The sequence below is a fragment of the Fistularia commersonii genome, chromosome 35 (genome assembly GCF_037954325.1).
Source record: "Fistularia commersonii isolate RoL2024-O1a breed Wild chromosome 35, RoL_Fcom_v1.0, whole genome shotgun sequence".
Taxonomy (NCBI): domain Eukaryota; kingdom Metazoa; phylum Chordata; class Actinopteri; order Syngnathiformes; family Fistulariidae; genus Fistularia; species Fistularia commersonii.
Genome location: NC_141318.1, coordinates 2872148 through 2877500, shown reverse-complemented (window position 1 = coordinate 2877500; position 5353 = coordinate 2872148). Strand labels below are relative to the sequence as shown.

General features: G+C 52.8%; 1 protein-coding gene across 4 annotated transcripts in view; it reads left to right on the top strand.

Annotated features, from left to right (window-relative positions):
• Positions 1-1293, top strand: part of add3a (adducin 3 (gamma) a) — a 29657-nt gene extending 28364 nt beyond the window's left edge. For all 4 annotated transcript variants that reach the window (XM_086142311.1, XM_086142312.1, XM_086142313.1 and 1 more), the window contains one exon: positions 1-1293. This exon is cut by the window's left edge and continues 446 nt beyond it. The gene's annotated coding sequence lies outside the window, so the exon portion shown is untranslated.
• The last annotated feature ends 4060 nt before the right edge of the window (positions 1294-5353 follow it).

Below are 5353 nucleotides of genomic sequence, written 5' to 3'. Positions count from 1 at the left end.
AGTACTTTTCCCGGGTTCCCCAGCGAAGGAGGGGAATTCCAAGTAATTCACATCCTGAAGAACTGGACTCGCGGGTTCTCGGACGGGTTCTCCAACCCGAAACCACCTAGCTTATGGTTTTTTTTTCGTTGTCGTGTAATGAAATGACGGTATTTGAACCGGCGTGGAGGCGGAGTCACTCGAAACGTCATCTCAGAAGTGGGCGGGGCTATCGGCCTGTCAATCATCGCATCTCGTAGCTACATGCTAACCCCTTCAGAGTAGAAAAACTAACTCCGGCACCGAAACTGGATTTTTAACGATATATTTTTTTATTTCGCGGCGCTGCACTTTTCCTCGTGGTCTAATTGTGTGTAGAAACGCCGTTTCGGATGGAAGGGGGCGGAGTCACAGACGGCCAATGGTGAAGGAGAAGAAGTCTTGTTTCGCTGTCCCGCAAAGCAGAGGTTGAAAAGCAGGAAGTGAAGAGCGGCGGCGTGTAACGTTTCGATCTGTGTGTGTGTTTTTAAAGCCATATTGTGATTTTATTTTGTTATTATTTCTTTTAACCGAGACAAGGGTCGCGATTCTCACCCCGGCCAGCAGGGGCAGTAGTGTTGGTGGTGTGGAGGACCTGTTTAAATACCCCAACGACTGCATAGATGCTTCCTCCCGTCGCTCGCCGCCCTCCAAGTCAAACTGGAAGATTCTCGCCGTGGTCGTTTCTCGCCGTGGTCACATGACCCAGACCCCCCCCCGCCCCCCCCTCGCCCCATCAGCCAGATGTACCCATATCCCAGCCAGCAATGTGAAGTGTTTCGTGGAAGGCGGCGGCGGCAGCGGCGGTGGGGAGTCTTGGGGGAAACGTGGGGAACCGATGGAATCGGGAAGTGCATGTTTGAACACGGAAGTGCAGGAGTGTGTGTGAGTATGTGTGTGTATGTGTGTGTGTGTGTGTGAGAAACAGACGGGAGGGGCGACCATACACCACCATGTTTATCTTTTCTTTTTTTCCATCCTGCATTTGACCCGTAGACCTCTTTCGCTTCTTCTTTTGTTTTGGTATGCGATGTTTTCGCCCCCCCGCTGGACACGACGAGCGCTGCGTCCTTTTGTTTTTGTTGCTTTTCCCCGTTTGCGCCCTCCTCCACTAACGTCTCTCTCGCTTTACGTCTTTGTTTTCTGTTTCTACGTAAACCAACGAGAAAAAAGTAAGAAAGCTCGTTTGGCTGCGTCGCCATGACGACGTGTCTGACAGTTAGACGTCCCTCTGATCCTGTAAAGTCACAAATCAATAAACCATATTTTAAGGAACCCTCGTTTTATTTCTCATCTTTGTGGCTGCATCGCTCATTGGTTCTTTCTACGTTTATGTTCGCCATTACCTCATTATACTTTAAGCCATCATTTCGAAATAGGGAACCGTCCCGAGGCTTGGGAAGTGTCTCAATGGAGTGGGGGGGCGTCACAAGCTAGGGGAACACTCCCAAGACAAGGAGGCCACCCTGCTGCCATGGTACCGTCCCCTGCTAGGGGTCATTTCTAGGGCCTAGGGAACTGTCCCCAAGCCTGGGTAAGCCTTCTGAGACAGGAGGAGCTAACAAGGTGCTTTCCCAAGGCTCCTGAGACCAGGGAAATGTTCCAAAACTTGGGAATTGCCCCGAGGCTAAGAAACCATCCCGAGGTCAGGGAACCCTCCTGCAATCAGGGAAACCGTCCCGAGGCCAGGAGACCAATCTTGAGGCTTGGGAACCCTCCCAGGACTAGGGAGCTGTCCCATTGCCTCTCTTGTAGCCAGGGAAGCATCCCGAGCACAAGGAAACTCCTTCCCATGGTGAGGGAACCATCCCACCGCTTGGTAACCCTCTTAAGACCAGGGTACCATCCCAAGGCTAGGAAAGCATCCCAAGGTCAGGGAAGCCGCCCCGTCCCAAGGTCGGAGGGTAGGGAACCCTCCTGAGACCAGGGAACCCTCCCAAGACAAGGGAGGTGTCCCACGGTCTGAGAACCATCTTGTAGCCAGGGAAGCGTTCGAGCCCAAGGAACCTTCCCATGGCAAGGGAACCATATTGTAGCCAGGGAACCCTCTTAAGACCAGGGAACCCTCCCAAGGTCAGGGAACCCGCCCCTTCCCGAGTTCGGAGGATCCGGAACCCTCCTGAGACCAGGGAACATCCCATGACTAGGGAGGTATCCCATGGCCAGTGAACCATTTTATAGCCAAGGAAGCATCCCAAGACTGGGGCATCATCCTGCCAACAGGGAATCATGCTGAGGCCAGGGAACTGTCTGAAGGCCTGAAGGACCTGTACCGAGCCCAGGGAACCCCCCACCCCCACCCACCCCACTTCCATGGCACAGTGGACCATACCAAGGCCAGGGAAGCACCCTGAGCTTGTGGAACCCTCCAGTGGAGGGAAAGTCTTTCCACCAGGAAACTCTCCCAAGGCTGGGGAACCATTCTGCAGCCGGCGGGGGCGAGGGGGGGGGCACTCTTGCACAAGTAGACAATTTAAAAAGAAAAAAGGCAACAAGCTGAAGCACTTTGTTAGGACAGACAGGAAGTGACAATCTGTGCCTTGTTCCTCCAGTGGGGGGAGGGTGATGGCGTGGGGGGGGTCAGGTGGAGAACGTGACAATATGAGGGAAATGTGGAACTTGAGAGTACTTACAGTACTGTTTACTTTGAGCTTCTTTGCCCGTCGTGGCCGAACCTGCGGGGGTGGGGAGGTTCTTGGTGTTTGTGCAAGCAGCCAATGTGCCTTGACTGCATTTCTATGTGTTCAGGTGCCAAAAAACAAAAAGCAAAACCTGCATCCCAGTGAAGTGATCACCCTGCTCCCCTCGCGGGGGCAGCGCTGCTATACCCCGTCTTTCATTTGCTTCCAAACCTGGATTCAGATCCACTTCTCTGTTTACTCAGCCTGAGATGTTAGGCTGAGGACCTCCTCTCGATGAAGATGATGATGATGATGAGGAGGAGGAGGAGGAGGATGACGCCTTGTTCTCAGCCTGGATTGGGGAGTGTGTTGCTGGACAAACATCTACCTGGTCCGTCAGGAGGAACCGGGTTCTATTTTCGGCCAAACCTGGGCCTATTTAAAAGGCAGCAAATGAAATAAAAATATATACGCGACTCCTTTTGTCTGTTTTCACTCTTTAAAACCGAAACGCTCTTAACCGGGATCAAGTACTACCAATAGCACTCCTGTCAGATATCTGATGTACCTTTAGCAGTATGCTGCATCATCAAGGAGTTGCTGAGCTGGTCCTCCTGTCCTCCAGGGGCACTGCACGATGCCTCCAGCCACATGCATGCACTTCCATATGGACACCATGATGGGCCAAGATGCTCCACCCCCTCCTCCTAGCTTGCAGGTGACTCAGGGATGACTCATCTTGAGGTTACGGTGAAATCCCCCCCTTGCAAGAACCGGCAGAACTACAAAGAACCCAGGAGAACATCAGGTTGGGAACGTGGAGGAGCTGCAAGGCCAACCGGTACTCAAGGAACCCACTGGAGAACCCAGAGGAGAACATCCACCCGTCAGCTTTGGACCTTAAAGGTGGTGTAAAGTCGGAGGTTTGGATCTTCCAGTGTTCCAGGGACTTACACAAAGGTAAGCATCGCATTACCTGACGTTCTGTCTTCCCACGTTATTTGCTGGATCAGACAACCATTATTTTGTGCACGGGTCGGCCGCAAACCCTTGAAGACGGTGCGACGGAGAGCCTCTGATTGGCTCTTCATCATGAATTCGAGATCCGGGATGTTTGGAGGACCCGGGGTTGATTAGTCGGAGGAGGTTTTATCAGCCCCCGACCCCGCCAGCGCCGGACGCTCAAGGGCAGGGCCAAGTAGTTTTGAGGAAGAGGCTTAGGATTGACGGGTCTTCTGAACAACCCTCAGGGAGTTTGGCTTGGCTTTCAGAATGAGCAGAACCCCGACCTCCATCTCCACCCCCGCCCCCCGCAACCCCTCCATGAGCTGATTATCCATCCCTGATATGATTCTGTTCCAAGAACATCCAGTACCTCCCTGACTTCTCCAGCATGTATTCCAGAACTGTGGTATCTTCTGTTTGGTATCTTCCAATGAGATGTTTGGTCTTCGTTTGGTTTTAGAGATTGGGACAGGAGGTCACGGGGGAGGGGCTTCTGAATAGGCCGCTCCGTCACATGACCCAAAATCCACCCCCCCACGTCCAACCCAGACCTTTATCCTTCTGCTATTGGACATCTAAGCCTCTTCATCACCTCGACCCGTCGGCATGCTTATCATACGAGTCCGTTGGGGTTCTGCGCTCAGAACACCGGAGCCGGTCCGGGACCTTCATCCAGAACCACTGATGATAGCTTCAGTATCGCTGCTCGTTTGGCACGGAGCGACGGTATCCCTGCGCCATCTGCCCTACTTGCTGACACGGAAGGATAGAATTAGCCAAGACTACCTTTGCTCCACGGAGCAACGTCAGGGTAAATTGCTGTCGTCGTTAGCGCCTAGCCTTAGCTTCTCCACGCACACACACACGTTGCCCTTTGACCTCCTTATCTGCAGAAAGCAGGGAGGAAGGAAGGAAGAGCCGGAGGAGTGTGCTGATCTCAGCTCCGCCGGGCGTTTGTGAAGGTGAAGAACTGCCAAGGAGTTCTTAGAGTGAAAATGGCCAGAACATGAAACTGGACGTTCGATCACATTACACAGAGTACACAAAGTATCTGCGGATACATGGACATACATGTATGTGGTCCGAAAGTACAACAAGTGCCTTACGGGACATGTACTTGTACCCTAAGAGCTTCATTTTGAGAGTTTGAGCCTGAACGTGTGAACAAGAAGGGTCTGGATTTGAACTTCTGGATCTTTGTCCCCCCTTCTCATGCTGCCCTCTCCCTCCCCCATCCTGTTACATTAAAAAGGGATTATGGGAGGAACAAAATGAACATGTCTGACTTCCTGCCTAGAGATCCATCCCCCATCTACCGAGCACACTGGGAGATTTGGAGAGGCGACAACAACAGCGGCGGTTTGGAGAGGGGTGTTGTGGAGTGGAGGTGGAGGTGGGGGATTGTTTCTTCCTGTCTGCCTCTCCTTGTAGTCTGCCTGCAGAGATTTGGAGAGCAACAACAACAACATTGAGGGTGGAGGAGGGACAGTGTGAGAAGTCTGACTCCCCAGAGTGTGTGTGTGTGTGTGTGTGTGTGTGTGTGTGTGGTGGAGGTTGTCCAGGCTCAAATTCCTGCTCCGTGGCTTTGTCGCGCTGCGCAGGAATTCAAGTTCTTTCTCGCTCCTGGAGGTATGATGCGCGTGGCAGCTCGGGCGTCAAAACCCACCGAGCCTGTCGTCACGGCAACGTGACACATCCAGATCTACTTC